Source organism: Panicum hallii, chromosome 7 (genome assembly GCF_002211085.1).
Source record: "Panicum hallii strain FIL2 chromosome 7, PHallii_v3.1, whole genome shotgun sequence".
NCBI classification, from domain to species: domain Eukaryota; kingdom Viridiplantae; phylum Streptophyta; class Magnoliopsida; order Poales; family Poaceae; genus Panicum; species Panicum hallii.
The window spans coordinates 2,153,268-2,170,965 of NC_038048.1; the positions used below are offsets into that span (position 1 = coordinate 2,153,268).

The 17,698-nt window shown below is 49.6% G+C and overlaps 1 pseudogene; it reads right to left on the reverse strand.

Moving 5' to 3' along the window:
- Nucleotides 1-361: 361 nt before the first annotated feature.
- Nucleotides 362-17,698, reverse strand: part of LOC112899453 — a 50,592-nt pseudogene continuing 33,255 nt past the window's right edge.

Consider the following 17,698-nt stretch of genomic DNA (forward strand, 5'->3'; position numbering starts at 1 on the left):
TCTGGGGTTTTCAATGCTACAAACAGGAAACGGTGACTGTTGGGAATTGTCCAGCCCATTCGATCACTTGTGGCCCAGTCCGTCTCTGGTTCGAACACAGAACGAACCAAATCCATGTTTTTTGAATTTTTTATATTCCATTAAACTACATATAAATAAGCGCCACTAAACCGTGGTCTACCGGTGCACAAAGATTTGTTCGATAATTTGATCAATATCTGATGAACAACTACTCCCCAAGGATGCTAGGAAAGGTCAACTACGTCCTATAGAGCAAGACCATGTGCCCTGCAGCAACGCTTACATCAAAATGTGTCCGTGTTGCTGCATGCCTGTAGAACCATGATCGAGCGCATCAATCTCAATCAGAATGTATGGCCGCCACCGACCCAAGCACGGCGAGGAGTAGCACCACCCACGACGCGCCCCCTTCTTCCGCCCGTCGCCGGCCCCCGCTGGGAGCAGATCGTCCAAACTCTCCACCGTCAGGTTCCAGCCACGGATGCGAGGATGACGTCGCGAATTGCGCCGGCGAAGAAGCCCACGGACGCGTTCAGGGTGGTGCGGCGGCCGGCGGCGAGCCTGATCATCGCGTCGAGGGTGGCCTCGCACGGCCTGGATGGGCCCGCGGCGTCGGCGGCGACGTAAACAAACAGGCGGTGCGCGACGGCGTCGTACTCGATCCACACGGTACTGCTGGGAGCCGTGCCGTTGGGCGTGACGGTGACGTTGAGGCCCACGGCCGGGTCGAAGGGGCCGTACGCCCGCAACACGCCAGCCTCGACGGCGGCGAGGCCGCCGGACGCGGCGCCGTCTGGGGCGAACGTGATGTTCGCGGGGCCACGGAACCCGTCCGGGTTCAGGAACGGCGGGTACATGTCCTGGAGCACGACGAACGCCACCGGGGAGGCCCCGGCTAGCGAGAAGCTGGTGTTGAACGACGCCTCGCGGTGCGGCACCCTGCCAGCGCCGGCGCGCCAGACGCCGACCCTTGGAGAGAGGAGTAGGAAGCTGTGAGAACCGCCTAATTTAACATCATTTTAAGCGAAATCGTCAGTCTTATCGTAAAGATGAGAGTTAACACGCGCTCGCACAAATAGCGCGCCACGGGTTAACCCACATCTAAACTACTAAGGACCAACTTAACTTTTCGCCGAAAATAATGTTAAACCCGGTAGTCCCGGTATGTGCTCCAACATATGCCCAGGATAGCGCACATGCACGTACCGTCACAAGCTCATACGTCACCAATGATCCACAAAGAGCAAGTTTTTAATACAAAATTAAACCACTAACCATACAACATTAATATAAGGGAAGGTTCCAAATCTGAAATTTAAAGGTTCAATTAAGGGATACAAGCCTCAGGCTCACAAATAACATTAGAAAGAGATAAAAACCATAGAGTTTAACATTTATCATGATAATCCCAAGTACGATATGCAGCGGAAAATATAACGATAAAGAATACTGGCGTCTTGCTCAAGGACACCATTAACCGCGTTGGCCTACTCCTCGCCCGCGCCGGATTCGGCGGGGTAGAAATGGCCAAACACCACTTTCGGCTCACCTGCAACTTAATATAATATAGCAACATGAGTACAAAGGTACTCGCAAGACTTACGCGAATAAATAATAATCAAGGAGTATGCATATGAAGGCTCACAAAGAGGCTTTAGGGTTAAGTAATATTAGTTAAGCATGAGCTCCCTAACTCCACACCTAGCTTCCTAGCATTTTAATTAACTTGCCCAACCCACCTCAAGTTTTAGTTAATTAAATTAATCAATCACTATGCATCAACAAGAGGTAACAAGTAACCAACCACATGACCAAAACTTCTACAAAGAATTCGTAGGATAAAGAGCTTGCTCATAACCGAGAGCGCGGCAATTCGAATTGATTCAATAACCTTGCAAGGGTGTACATCTTTACCCACACAACACAAGGACCATGCGACTCACCCAACCGATCACGTTGGGCAAGGGGGTACTCGCATCAACCTTTCCCGATAAGTTGTAACCATTGAACATCACGCCTAACTTGCGCGGAGAGTTACCTAGATCCACCGGGGACACCCCTAAGCCTCTCTACAAAGCCCTATGGCCACGCATCCAGGACCGTGCATCAACGATTAGAACTAGAGGGTAATCGGTTTATCCACCCCATGAATGGATATGTGGTAGTACGGTAAGTGCTCAATTTCCAAGGACATCCACGGACGGTCCTTAACCAATTCGAGCGGACTATGCCTCCGAGACTCCTTTCCCTAGACCCTACCTTCCGCTCGAATCATGACATAACCATCTCACTAACCCCCTTTTTCCCAAACCTCCGACAATCAACGAATAAGCATGAATATACTAGGAGTAGTGTAGTGAACAAGGTAACCCTATACCAATGTATCTTGCAAGTTTAAAAGCCAACTCTAAATATGACTAAGCCTTTGTTAGATCATTTAGTTGCTACTACACGTGACAAGGACATGAGAGCGAAAACAAGGAAGGTCATGACAAGTAAATAGGATCGACGATGCAATAATTAAACATATAGAATATACATATATACCCATTGAGATAACTAAGTCTAATCATGTTAAAAAGGATCAAGAGATCATGCTTAGCTGCTTGCCTTGGTTCTCTTCTTGTTCCACCACACACTCGGCTCCCGGCTCGGTCTCAACGATCTCGGTGGGCTCAACGGGTGCGCCCTCTGGCGTCTCGGTCACTATAATGCATGAATGAGATGTATGCATTAGGATGATGCCAATGATATGAAAATGAGATGACATGCGATGACATGGCAATAGAAGAAAAATATCACTCCAAAGCGAAGGCAATACGACCATGGCACAACAAGCTCGATTACTAATTTTAATTCTAGGACCAAGGAGAAATTTGCTTAACAAGGCATCTAACAAGCATCAATCATGATTTAAATTGGGCACACAGTGGATCTCAAAATAAACTCATGAGAGTTGAATTTGCATCAAAAACATCTTTGTGGAATTACTTATGCTATTTATAAATTTCAGCTGCTAGACTCAAGTTAAATCTTAAAAGGTACCCAAAGCATCTTTATAAATTCTTAAAGAATTACTGGAGGTAGAGGACATGATAATAAAAGTAACAGAAGTGGCTTTATTTTATCAATTTTCAATCAAAAGTTACACAATAAACAATTTTGCAGGCAGGATTTAAGTAAACACATTAAAACTCTAGCAAACAGCATGAAAACACTTGCACCAACTGTATCATCATCTAGTACTTTCAGCAAGGATCCTAACAAATCTTGGTTTAGCATTTTTGGATCATCACAAAATAAGTTAAGCATTTAACTATGTTTAGAAAGAATAAATTATAACTAAGTGTACAGAGTTTTCACATGTCCAAACTTAATTTCTCTAAGTAGATCTATCACAGAGGAGTCAAACAAATCTAGTTTCACAATTTTTGGAGATCTACAAAAATCTCTATGTGTTTTATAAGAATCAGCATGAAATAACAAAAAGAAAAAAGAGGCGGAAAGCGCTAGATCCACCCGGATCTAGCGCCCCTGGGCGCCGACAGGCGGGCCCAGGCGGCCAGCGCGTGGCCTAGGCGAAGTCAAGGCCAGCCGTGGCCTTGACTCGCCACGGGCATGGCCAGCGCACGCCCGCGGCGCGGCCCGCGCGCGGACGCATGCGCGCGGCGCGAACGGGGGGGGGTGGCCCTCGTTTATTGGCTCTGGGCCATCTTCTTGCTGCAGCAGTAAGGTGGATTCAGGAGGGATCCAACGCAATTTAAAGAAAGAATGCTAGTCCAGAAAGGGGGTACCTCTCCATCGGGGATGTCATATTCAGGGTCGATCTGTTGAAGCATCGGACCCAGAGCCCCTCGGAAAACATGAGTTTTCCACATCGTCCACCATCCATCGAAGTCAACAGCCGAGGAGGTGAAGGCAAGGTTGGCAGGAACGAACAGGGGAAGGTCTGTGAACAGACTGTAGCACCTCTGGGCGGTTAGAGCGTCGGGGAGGTCCACCCTGCTGGATGTTAGCAGGTGGAGAAGGAAGTGGGGAGGCACCTGCGCAAGGCCAAATTGCCGGGCTGCTACGACCGGCTGGTAAAACTCATAACCGGGTTTAAGAATCCGGTTAGAGGTGCTCATGCCAACTGGGAGAAGGCAAGGCCGAACCATGATAGAATAAAGATGTCTGGTGTCAGCATCATCGGCAATATCAGCCAAACGGAAGGTAGCTGGGTTCTCAAAGAGCTCAGAGTCGGCATAAGGAAGGAAGTCTGGGTTATCAAGGCCTCGGTAGAAAATCTTGAACCAACGGGAAGCATCCGGGGGATTCAGTTTCCCGCCAGGGAGACTGTAGAGGGCCTGCCCAAAGCTAGTACATCTAATGTGTCTCCCACTCAGATCAGGGAAGGAATTACCGACCAAGGAAGGGAAATCAGGATCAGAATTGTGGAAGTAAAGACGAGCCCACAACTGAATGAACCACCATGGACCACCGGTTCTAATCTTCTTCTGGGTAAGGAGGCTGGAAGTCATCAGATGAAGATAACGGTAGAGTTCCCCTAGAAACAGTTTGCCGAGGCCAATGGGTTGACCTTTGGCCAGTTCATAAGCCAAGGAAAGATAGTTTTTGGTCGGGGCAAGGGAAGGACCACAGAAAATGAAGTGTTCAAGCCATAAGTTCAGAAAGGCCGTATGCTCCTTTTCCGACACAGGGCCTTTGCTTTTCTGGTGTTGGCTCAGGTACGTGCTCCAGTTGGTGCATTCAGTTTTTGAAGATAATTTGTAAGGAACCACATTGAGGCTGTAAGCAGAAGGGCAGGCTGAAGATATGTTTAGGCCAGTAATCATCACAACATCTAACAGTGTTGGTGCTAATGGGCTATGTCCGAAGAGGAAACAATTCAAGGCATCAGACCAGAAATAGCCGATGGTCTTCAGAAGGTTTTCATCTTTCTCAAGAGGAGAGAGTGATAAAGACAGGGCATCGGCTATTCCAATTGATTCCCACAAGGGTTGGTAGGTGTTCGCTACCCTATTGTACCAAGCCATCCAGCCTTCAGGAGGGTTTGGCCAGGCGCGGAGGCTATCCGACCAGAATTCTAGGTCTACATTCTGGCTCACAAAGGGGATTCGGTTGGCCTCACACGAGATCAGATCTATGGGTTTTTCGTAAGAGCGAGGTCCAAGGCAAAAGGAATCGGGGGAGGAAGGATGTGGCAAGAAGATATCGGAAGCCTGAAAAACCCCAAAAAATCGCCGGGGGAAAAGTCATTTAACGGCGCAGTAAAAAATGTGCGGATGCTAGGTTAGATTAATGGGGGTCGGAGTTTACCTTCAGACCAAAGGCGGCGGCGGCGGTGCGCGAAGATCCCGCCATCGGGAGACGTGGATCGAAACCTTGGAGAATGAATCTAGGGTGGCGGCGCAAGATCGAGCGTGTGTCTCAAGGACTAGGGGAGATCTCGCGGCTAGGGTTTGCGAGCGAAAAGGGGATCGGAATCGGCCTGTAGAGGTTTGCGCTGGATTGACTGGCAGAAGGTAAAGTAAATTGAAGAGCGGTTTCAGATCCGGGGTGGTATACCTTAAAGCCGATACGATGCCATCGGCTCTTGAATGAATTGTTGTGCATAATAAGAGGGATTAACACAAAGCAGATTGTATTCATGGCAAGTCAGCAAGAACAAAAGAGGAACTAGCTACTCCTGGAACCAACCTAACAGGGGTACTACAATCTACCACCAGTGCACATCAGAGGCTTTGCGGCGCTTGGACGGTGGAGCGATGCTGGCGCCGCTGCTGCTGCTACCGTCGTCGCCATCATCGTCAGCGTCGTTCCCATCGCTGCCACTAGTGAAGCCGTCATCATCGTCGGTTCCTCCGCGGCTGTCGGAAGTGTCGTCCGATGACCTGTCAAAGAGAAAGTTACCTGCCATCGGATCTTCTTCGGAGGAGAGGGAGTCGGATTCTTCCTCTGAGAAAGAAAGGTCTTCTCCCCAAAGGGCATCATCTTCCTCTTCCTCCAGCTCGGCTCCGAGGAGGAGAGCGAGATCCTCGCCGTCAGTCAGAGAGCCGTCATCTTCGGACTGATAATCAAAGTCCCACTCCACTGCGTCCCAATGCAGGGGAGCACGGACCTCATAAGCGGCGATTGGGTCATATTCTGGAGTGGGTTCTCGTGTTGTTCCGGACTCGTAGGAGATGACAGAGGAAGCAGAGGAAGAAGAGGCCATGGTGAAGGAAGGAGAGGGAGTCGACGATGGTTGTGAGGGAAAGTGGGTAAAGAAGGTGCTGGAAACAAATTTATAAAGCCAACGAGTGGATGAAATGAATCGGCACCGTAACGGTTCCCCAGGAGGTCGATGCAGAGTAGTCACGTCCATCGGGAGCCGAAAGGGCGCGGTCGTACGGATCGGAAGACGAAGGGTCAAGGCAGTAATGATTTCGGAATTTCTATTACCGAAACCAGGGGGGCATGTGTTATCACCGTATTTTGACCAGGTCAGAAGTGGGCCACGGAGCAAGATGGGCTTGGAAGGCGGTCGTGACAAAGCTTGCGAGTTGGGCCCGCGTGGAAGATGGAGGCCATAAGGCCGCGTAAATTAGGAGTAAGCAGTTAAGATTCGTGTCGTGTTAGGTTAGGGATTGGTTAAAGAGAACAAGTCTACGGACTATAAATATGTACCATGAATAAATGAGAAACAGAATCAATCATCATCAACTCTCGGCGTATCGCCTCCCCTGTTTAGGGTTCTTCATCGGGTAAGCGCCACGCGACCCCGATCACGTCTTGCGTGATCGGGGTAGCGTTACCCTTACTCGTTCGCTCATACGTTGCTCGTGCTGAAGCCTTGTAGATGGCGAGTAGCGTTATTTATCTTAGCATGCGTTGAGTAATCTTTTCTTTTGGTGCTTTCATTGTGCTTCATGCATTGTTCTCGCATGTTGATCATCGTACCCATTCGTCGGTATGATGGTTTTATCTTGTTTCGTAATTGTCAGTAGATCCAATCTGTTGTGGCTGGTTTCTATGTATTTAGAAGCTTGGTTCAATATGTGCACGATTAGGCCTTACAAACGAATTGAATGATCCGATAGTATGCTCTGTATCGGCTTGTGCTTGAATAGAGGTTGTTTGGGGAATCGGCTTTCCGTTATTCTCTTGCTTTTTGTTTGGATCGTTTTGTCGATGCTCTTGTGTATCTGTTAGGCTCAATTACGTGTAGGATGTTCCGATCGTGTAGTGAGGGCTTAGTTGTTGTGGATTGGATTATATTGCATTTATGAAGCAAGTTTTATTTAAATATATACATACGTACCAGTTTCCATATTGCCTGTTCTAAAGATCCGATCCGGTATTGACGCAATCGGCTCTTCATAGCCGATGCCGGGGAGGAGGTAATGAGCCGATCACGGCTCGGATTGACCTATACACATGTCTGTGTATGCAGGAGTTTGACACGTCACACCTTCCTGATCGGGTGTAGGATCAGGTGGCACGCCTAGCGACTCTCAGCCAGGGCGCGCGCCAGATCACTGGGCCGTTGACCGAGGGACCGGGGCCCACCAGCCGTCCCGGAAGCCTCCCGGCTCCTCGTGTTGCCTGTCGCTGCCCGCCGGCGGGTTTTGACCGACAACACATTCTGGCACGCCCAGTGGGACTCTCTTCATCGACTTCGTCATCATCATCGGCATCTTCTTCATCGACTTCGTCATCTTCATTGACTCCGTCAGTGGTAGTCAACAAGATGGCAAGGGAGGATCCGATCTCTTATGAGGAGCTTTCTGCTGAGCACAAGCAAAGGTACGACGAAATCAAGGCTCAGTTTGAAGCCGATCTCATCGGCTCTTTCGAGAGAACTCGCAACCATGGTATCAGGTGGAGAGGTTTTTCACCTGAGGGTGCTCTTGATGGAGTGGATCTGTCTATCCCGTCCGAGGATCGTACCAGAGCTTTGCGGCAGGAGGTGAATTATGCAGTGGCTCATTCGTTGCACCGGCATTCTGAAAGTCTGGTTAATGCTTTTGAGCGTGTGGCTTTACGGGTGGTCCAAGAAATAATGAAGCATCAACATTCTCCGACTGGACCCGCTCTGGGAAGCCATAAGGGAGAGTTGCCGTTCCAGACTAGGCCTCCTTTGCCTTATGCGCTTGCAGCAGCGGAATCGCATGGTGCTCCAGCTTACGTGGTTTACAAAGTGGGAGGTGATCCTACAGACCACCAGTTCTTCAGCGAACCGCCCAAGGAAATCCCACATGGTTACATGTGCGCATACATCCCGGATAGCAATAACCCAATGCATCTCTCACGGAAAGTAGCTGGAGGGGTTCCTGGAGCTGACGCGGATAAGCAAGCTTGGTTAGCAACCTATGCTACAGGGCCGAGTCATGATAGTGTGCACTCGGCCCCCGGATTACAAACAGCGGAGCAGATTGGTGCTATCCTGAGGGATCAGTTTGGTATTTTGCCGAAAAGGAGAGCGATCGGCTATACAAAGCCGTATCCGAGTGATTATGACCTAATTCCATTGCCACCCAAATATCGGCTCCCCGAGTTTACCAAATTCAGTGGGGCAGAAGGTGCTAGTTCTATCGAACACGTGAGCCGATATTTGGCACAATTAGGTATGATTTCTGTGTCGGATCCGCTACGAGTAAGGTTCTTCTCACAATCGCTTACGGGATCGGCCTTCGGGTGGTACACGTCATTGGGTCCTGACTCCATCCGTACGTGGAAACAGTTGGAAGAACAATTTCATATTCAGTATCACTCAGAAGCTGCAGATGCAGGGATTGCCGATTTGGCCCAAATGCGACAGAAGCGTGGAGAAACTGTGGCGGAATTCATTCGACGCTTCAGGGAGATGAAAAATAGGTGTTATTCAACACGGATCCCAGAAAAGGAAGCTGTGGAATTGGCATCTCTAGGGTTATTGAAGCCGATTAGAGATCTGGCTTTTCAATTAGAATTTACTTCACTGGCACATCTGGTCCAGAAGCTGACGATGTATGAGCAGCGTCACCCTGAGCTGTACCAGGAAAAGTTTAAGTGCCAGGTAGCGCTAGCTGATATTGAAGAAGCCGATGACTCCGGGGAAGAAGCGGAAGTATCAGTCGCAGAATGGGCTCGTGGTGCAAATCCCGTATCGTGCAAATGGGTAAAGCAAACAGGACCGGCAAAGGGGTTTGATTTCGATGTAAGTAAAGTGGAACAAATTTTTGATTTATTGCTGAAAGAAAAACAGTTGAAGTTTCCAGAAGGTTACAAACCCCCTACGGCGCAAGATTTGAAGGGAAGACCATATTGCAAATGGCATGATTCTTTTACCCACAGCACAAGCGACTGTAAGGAGCTCCGTCAGCAGATCCAATCGGCTATTGAGCAGGGCCGATTGATATTGGGACAGACCGCTATGAAAGTCGACACTCAGCCATTCCCTGGTGTCAATATGGTGGAAAGTAACGATCGGACGGCAAGGCGACAACTCAATTTCGCACTGGGCATCAACATGGCGGGGGTGGCACCACGCCGCCAGATTGGAGACGGAGAGGCCGATTCAAGCAAACGGCTCCAAAATAAAAAGAGTGAATATGTTACAGAAAGGCAAGTAAGGTACGTAAGGAACCAACGGCCAACTTCTTCTGATCTTCTCAGGAAGTACGAATACCAGTACCAGCAGCGCCTCCATCGGGAGTCTGAGGAAGAGGAGTATGAGCGACGAACCGGGAAGCGCCTGAGGAAGCACGAAGAAGCCCACGATCATTGGCACTGCCCGTTCTTCAGGTACTGTTGGGATTCAGGTATGAGCCGATTGTCTACAATCAAGGATTGCCCAGAGTGTGGACCAAGGAAACCGGAAGCAAGGGATTCGGTTTTCCAGCGGATAAGACCTGCCCCAATCCGGCAAGCGCGGGTTCGGACATCACAAATGGAAGATGAAGAGGAAGACAGGTATCATCGTCCTCGTTGGTGTCCCGATGGACTTAGTCGTTCCCAGAAGCGCAGGGTTCAACGGATGCGTAGCTTGGAGGAGGCTGAAGCTAAGTACATCGAGACTTTAAGGAAGGCACGACCAGATTTGGCAGAACAAGTTAACTATGTACAGGAAAAGGAGTCGCGCCCGCCCCGGAAGGAGTGGCGACCCAAGTCAACGAAAGCCGATAAGAAGGTATCGGCTGATGCACACATGGTTTTGTGCTTTCTGCAGAGTTCCATGCGAGGCCCCAGGAAGAGCCGTCGGTGGCCCAACTTGATTTGGGACCTCGGCCAGTGATATTCGAGAAGCCGCAAGCTAAGAATTACAAACACCTGAAAGCTTTGTATCTTAAGGGGTTTATTAACGGTCAGCCCGTGAATAAGATGTTGGTGGATACGGGAGCAGCGGTCAACATTATGCCATACTCAGTCCTGCGCCGTTTGGGGCGGTCCACCGCAGATTTGATCAAGACCAATGTCACCCTAAGTGATTTTAACGGCCAGACTTCAGAAGCCCAAGGTGTCCTCAGTGTGGATCTCACCGTCGGAAACAAAACTGTCCCGACTTCGTTCTTCGTCGTCAATAGCAAGAGCACCTACAATGTTTTACTTGGCAGGGATTGGATCCACACCAACTGTTGCATCCCTTCCACGATGCATCAATGTTTGATCCAATGGGACGGAGACGAGGTGGAAGTGGTACAGGCAGACGACTCGATCGAGATTTCGCATGCGGCCATGAGCATTTGGGATGCGGAAGATCAAGAGCCGATTTCAGGAATGAGCCTGGAAGGGTGTGATCGCATCGAAGCTACAAAAAATGGAGTAAGGCTGGTCTTATCCACCGGCCTCACAGAGTAAAGGAAAAGGAGACAACACGAGATAGTGGAGTCATGAAGGCCGGTTCTTGCAATCGGCCCCAAAGGGTCGAAGTTGTAAATATAAATGTGTTTCGTAGGCGTTATAAAATGGCCAGCATTAACAGCCGGCCCTGTTCTTCGTACAAAAACTTGGAAAATAAAGGGATGTATGGAACGGCCGATCTTAACGATCGGCCGAATTTTTTTATGCTGTGTCCTTTTTCCATTTGCAATGTCGATCTAATGGAAGAAGAAGGGAAGTTAGGGTATGGTTTCACATCGGCTGATGAACTTGAGGAGATAGATATCGGTCCTGGGGATAAGCCACGACCAACCTTCATAAGTAAGAAGTTACACCCAGCACTACGAGAGCCGATGATAGCATTGCTAAAGGGATACGCCGATTGCTTCGCCTGGGATTACACAGAGATGCCTGGACTAGATAGGAAAATAGTAGAGCATCGGCTTCCCCTCAAGAGCGGGTTTCGGCCGTTCCAGCAGCGAGCACGACAGATGAAAGCCGAGGTTCTGGTCGAGGTGAAGAAAGAAATAGAAAAGATGCTGGAAGCCGGATTTATCAGGACTTGCAGGTACGCCGAATGGATTTCGAGCGTCGTGCCCGTACAGAAGAAAGATGGCCGATGGAGGGTGTGCGTGGACTTCAGGGATCTTAATAGGGCCACTCCAAAAGACGAATACCCGATGCCCATTGCAGAGACATTAATCAACGCTGCCGCCGGTCATAAGATTTTGAGTTTTATGGATGGTAATGCCGGATATAATCAAATCTTCATGGCCCCTGAAGATATACACAAGACTGCGTTCAGAGTGCCTGGAGCCGTGGGTTTGTTCGAGTACGTGGTTATGACTTTCGGCTTGAAGAATGCTGGTGCTACATATCAGCGGGCTATGAACCATATCTTCCATGATCTGATCGGTAATCTAGTAGAAATTTATATCGACGACGTTGTGGTAAAGTCAGCATCGGTCGAGGGACATTTAGACGACCTGCGGCGGGTTCTGGAACGAACTAGAAAGTTCGGGCTCCGGATGAACCCAAAGAAGTGTGCTTTTGGTGTGTCGGCTGGGCAGTTCCTGGGATTTCTGGTTCATGAAAGAGGGATAGAGATTGGCCTAAAAAGTCAGGAAGCCGTACGCACCATGGTGCCACCCACCACCAAGAAAGAGCTCCAGCAGCTCATTGGTAAGATTAACTTTGTCAGGAGATTTATTTCTAATTTGTCTGGACGGATCGAGCCTTTTATGGAGTTAGTCAAGACTAGAACACTGACGAGTTCCGTGGGGGCAGACACAGCGGGCATTTGAGGAATCAAGGATATTTGTCGAAGCCGCCTGTGCTGGTGCCACCACAACAGGATAGACCGTTTCATATATATCTATCAGTGGGCAACACTTCTATTGCTTCAGTGGTGGTACAATTGTTTGATGGCAAAGAAAAGGTGGTCTTTTATCTCAGCAGAAGATTGTTGGATGCGGAAACAAGGTACCCGACATGGAAAAACTTTGTTTATGTTTATTCTTTACGTGCACCAAGCTTCGCCATATCCTGCTATCGGCTGAAGTGGTCGTCATCTGCAAATCGGATGTCATAAAACATATGTTATCGGCTCCTGTTTTGAAAGGCCGATTAGGGAAGTGGATGTTCGCGTTATCAGAATTCGATATCCGATATCAACCTGCGAAAGCAGTTAAAGGGCAGGCGTTAGCGGATCTTATTGCTGAGAGGGTTAACACCAATATCGCAGCACTTTCTATACGAGCCTGGGCCATGTACTTCGACGGATCAGTTTGTGGGGATGGATGCGGCATCGGCATCTTACTGGTATCGCCTCGGGGGGCAACGTATTCTTTTTCGATCAGATTACCTGTCGCCTGTACCAACAATCTTGCAGAATATGAGGCGGTACGGAAAGGTTGTAATTGCTTTTAGAGGCCGGAGCTGAAGCAGTGGAAGTTTTTGGGGATTCAAAATTGGTAGTTTCCCAGCTTACAGAAGAATACAGGTGCGAAAGCGACTGCTGTTCCCAATGTGGGTCCAATGCCAGGAGCTAATAGCCCAGTTCAGATACATTAATTTTTATTGGATACCCAGGGCTCGGAATGCCGAAGCCAATGATCTAGCACAGTTGGCTTCAGGGTACAAAGCCGATGGGTCAGTTCATCAGGTATACTTCCTGGACCAGGGAGATTGGAGAGCCGATATCTTCAATACTTGAAGGATTCGGCTCGGGGGGCACCCAAGAGGATACGATACAAAGCTATGAAGTATGTCTCATAGGGGACGATATGTTCTACAGGACCTTAGAGGGTTACTGCTTAAGTGTTTGGGGCTAGTGGAGTCCAATCGGCTCCTGCATGAAGTTCATGAAGGAACGTGTGGACCCATCAATCGGCACACAAAATGAAATGGCTGATTAGGCGATCAGGATATTACTGGCCCACCATGCTTGAAGATTGTTTTAAATACTATAAAGGGTGTCAGGCATGTAGAGGTTTGGAAAAATCCAGATGGTACCAGCGTCCGTTATGAACCCCATCATTAAACCATGGCCGTTCAGAGGCTGGGGTATGGACATGATCGGCAAAATTAGTCCCCCATCTAGCAAGGGTCATCAGTTCATTCTAGCTATCACAGATTATTTTACCAAATGGGTGGAAGCGGTTCCGATGAAGTCAGTGACGTCCAGGGATGTCATTCAGTTTGTCAAAGAGCACGTCATTCACAGATTCGGAATTCCACAGACTATTACAACGGATGGTGGCTCGGTTTTCATTTCAGAAGAATTCAAGAAGTTTGCTGCTGATATGGGAATCAAGTTGATTAGATCGCTCCATATTATGCTCAGGCAAATGGACAAGCCGAAGCGTCCAACCAGAGTCTTATCAAGTTGATCAAAAGGAAGATTGATGAGTACCCTAGACGTTGGCACGAGGTCCTATCAGAAGCACTTTGGGCATACCGCATATCATGTCACGGAGCGACAAAAACTTCTCCTTATCACTTGGTCTACGGGCAGGAGGCCGTGTTGCCGTGGGAGGTTACGGCCGGATCAAGGCGTGTAGAATTCCAGAATGATTTGTCCGCTGAAGAGTATGCTACCCTGATGAGCGACAATGTGGAAGATCTCACGGAACTCAGGCTATGGTCACTAGAGAAAATCAAGGAAAATAAGGCCTAAGGTGGCCCGCGCATATAATAAAAAGGTTAAGCCGAAGGAGTTTCAGGTGGGAGATTTGGTTTGGGAAGCAGTATTGCCATTGGGAACTAAAGACGCGGCTTATGGCAAATGGTCTCCAAATTGGCATGGGCCGTACAGGGTCGACCAGGTCCTACCAGGGAATGCGTACATGCTTGAAGAATTGGACGGCGTTAAATTCCCAGTAGCAGTCAACGGCCAACACCTTAAGAAATACTTCCCAAGTATGTGGGCTGATGAACAATGAAGCCGATGCGACCAGCAAGCTAAGTAGGGGGGCAAAGGCCGAGTCGACGAGGATCGGTGTCGGCATTATAGGAGACGAAGAAAGAACAACAAGTATCGATCGACCCGATCAGATTAGAACAGCCGATGCGGTGCCACCGGCTCTAGAATTGTGCTTATGGTAATCAGAAGTCACAGGTTACCAAACAGCCGATGTGCCACCATCGACTTTAGATTCGCTACATAAAAAACACCACAGGTTTACCACACAAACACAAGGTTCATCTCGGACAAGGCTGCAGAAGGAAGGCGTCGATAGCGGCGATAGCATCAAGACGGATGCGGTCAACCTCATCAAGTACTGCTTCGTCCTCTTCGTCCGCCCCCGGCACCACCTGTTTGTTCAAGCTGTTCAGCTGGGCCAAGTCCGTCTTCAGTTCAGTGGTTAGGATTTCTGCCTCCTGCTTGGAACCCGCGATGAGATTCTTCTCCTCTTGGATGCGCTGTTTGGTGGCCTGGACCCTAGCTTCAAGGTCTTCCAATTCTTTCTCCAAGAGGTGGAGCCGATGGGCGGAAGCAGATGTATCGATCTTGGCGTCGAGTGCGGCTTTCTTCTTGTTGATCGACTGACACATTTCGGCGATAATGGTCCTCAGGAGCGATTGGGAACGCCGGGGTCTCGATCCTGCGGCGAGCCTCTGCTACTTTCGCTTGAAAGGAAGAAAGGTACCCTGCTGGCAAAAGTTTGACCTGGAGGCTGACAGGGAGCTGGGAGCTAACCTCGTCGAGGATCTGCTTGATTGCACTAGAATCCTGGATCAAAGCAGAGATAGGGCCCGATAGAAGGTCCTTCACACGGAGAAGTTGATCGGCAGCGCTGGTTGGGCCTGAGGAAGAATCATCGGCCTCCAGTATGGTTGACCCAATCGTGGCAGGGTCAAACGCAAGGAGCTCTGAAAGATCCAGGTTCTGAAGGAGAAGAGAATGAGACAGGCGTTACAAAAAAAAAAAAAAAAAATAATATAGTTACAGAGAGAAAATGTACCTGTCTCGAGGAGGAAGCAGCGATGGCCAACGAAGGGGTGATCGGCTCCCGGGAGGGTGTCCCTCCCGAGGAATGAGCGGTGGCGGCAGAGGCCGCATGGATTGCGCCTCCAGAGGGAGGAGCGACAGCCGATGGAGCAGCAGTCGGCTTTACAGAAGCAACAGCCGATGAAATGGCGATCGGCTCCGTCGGGCGTACCTCTCGTGCAGGGGAATCAGCAACAGCCGATGAAACGGCGATCGGCTCCGTTGGGCGTACCTCTCGTGCAGGGGAATCAGCGATAGCCGAGGCGGGGAAAGGCCCTTCCAGACAGGAGTCAATGACTTGCAGACCTAGCGAAGCAGTTGGGGCAGCAGCCAATGCAGAAGGGCCTTCCGAGTCTGTCACACCAGGATTGCAAAGGGTGATCAAGGCCCTGATGGGTACGTCCACGTCCTCTGGCGTCTCCACAGACGAACCTTTTTGACATGGAGGTTCCTCCCCGCTGGAGACTTCTACAACAGCAGGCTGCAGGAAAAAAGAGTGTCACTAAAAGGGGGATGAACAAAACCCGATTGCGAAGCGGAAAGAGGGGCCGAACCTGGTCGGCGACTGGAGGCGGTGGATTGGGAGAAGACGGCGCGGTTCCCTTCCGGACCTTTCTGACAAGGGTCTTTCTCGTCTTAGCACAGACCCGGGGGGCAGCAGCCTCAGAAAGCCGTTTCCGCTTTGGGGTCAACTTGGCGGTGCTCGGTTGGATCTGCATTACACTCTTCGAGGGAGGGGGTGCGTTCCTGCCGAAGAGAACCACGGGAGCGACTGCCCGGAAGCAAAAAAGCGACCCATCCTCGTTTAGTGGCTCTGGGCCATCTTCTCGCTGCAGCAGTAAGGTGGATTCAGGAGGGATCCAACGCAATTTAAAGAAAGAATGCTAGTCCAGAAAGGGGGTACCTCTCCATCAGGGATGTCATATTCAGGGTCGATCTGTTGAAGCAGCGGACCCAGAGCTCCTCGGAAAACATGAGTTTTCCACATCGTCCACCATCCATCGAAGTCAACAGCCGAGAAGGTGAAGGTGAAGTTGGCAGGAACGGACAGGGGAAGGTCTGTGAACAGACTGTAGCACCTCTGGGCGGTTAGAGCGTCGGGGAGGTCTACCCTGCTGGATGTTAGCAGGTGGAGAAGGAAGTGGGAGGCACTTGCGCAAGGCCAAATTGCCGGGCCGCTACGACCGGCTGGTAAAACTCATAACCGGGTTTAAGAATCCGGTTAGAGGTGCTCATGCCGACTGGGAGAAGGCAAGGCCGAACCATGATGGAATAAAGATGCCTGGTGTCAGCATCATCGGCAATATCAGCCAAACGGAAGGTAGCTGGGTTCTCAAAGAGCTCAGAGTCGGCATAAGGAAGGAAGTCCGGGTTGGCGAGGCTTTATAGAAAATCTTGAACCAACGGCAAGCATCTGGGGGATTCAGTTTCCCGCCAGGGAGACTGTATAGGGCCTGCCCAAAGCTAGTACATCTAATTTGTCTCCCACTCAGATCAGGGAAGGAATTACCGACCAAGGAAGGGAAATCAGGATCAGAATTGTGGAAGTAAAGACGAGCCCACAATGAATGAACCACCACGGGCCACCGGTTCTAATCTTCTTCTGGGTAAGGAGGCTGGAAGTCATCAGATGAAGATAACGGTAGAGTTCCCCTAGAAATAGTTTACCGAGGCCAATGGGTTGACCTTTGGCCAGTTCATAAGCCAAGGAAAGATAGTTTTTGGTCGGGGCAAGGGAAGGACCACAGAAAAGGAAGTGTTCAAGCCATAAGTTCAGAAAGCCGTATGCTCCTTTTCCGACACAGGGCCTTTGCTCTTCTGGTGTTGGCTCAGGTATGTGCTCCAGTTGGTGCATTCAGTTTTCGAAGATAATTTGTATGGAACCACATGGAGACTGTAAGCAGAAGGACAGGCTGAAGATATGTTCAGGCCAGTAATCATCATCAACTCTCGGCGTATCGCCTCCCCTGCTTAGGGTTCTTCATCGGTAAGCGCCACGCGACCCCGATCACATCTTGCGTGATCGGGTAGCGTTACCCTTGCTCGTTCGCTCATACGTTGCTCGCTCATAGTAGCGTTGTTTATCTTAGCATGCGTTGAGTAATCTTTCTTTGATGCTTTCATTGTGCTTCATGCATTGCTCTCGCATGTTTGATCATCGTACCTGTTTGTGGGTATGATGGTTTTATCTTGTTTCGTAGTCGTCAGTAGATTCAATCTGTTATGGCTGGCTTCTATGTATTTAGAAGTTTGGTTCACATGTGCACGATTAGGCCTTGCAAACGAATTGAATGATCCGATAGTATGCTCGTATCGGCTTTTGTTTGAATAGAGGGTGTTCGG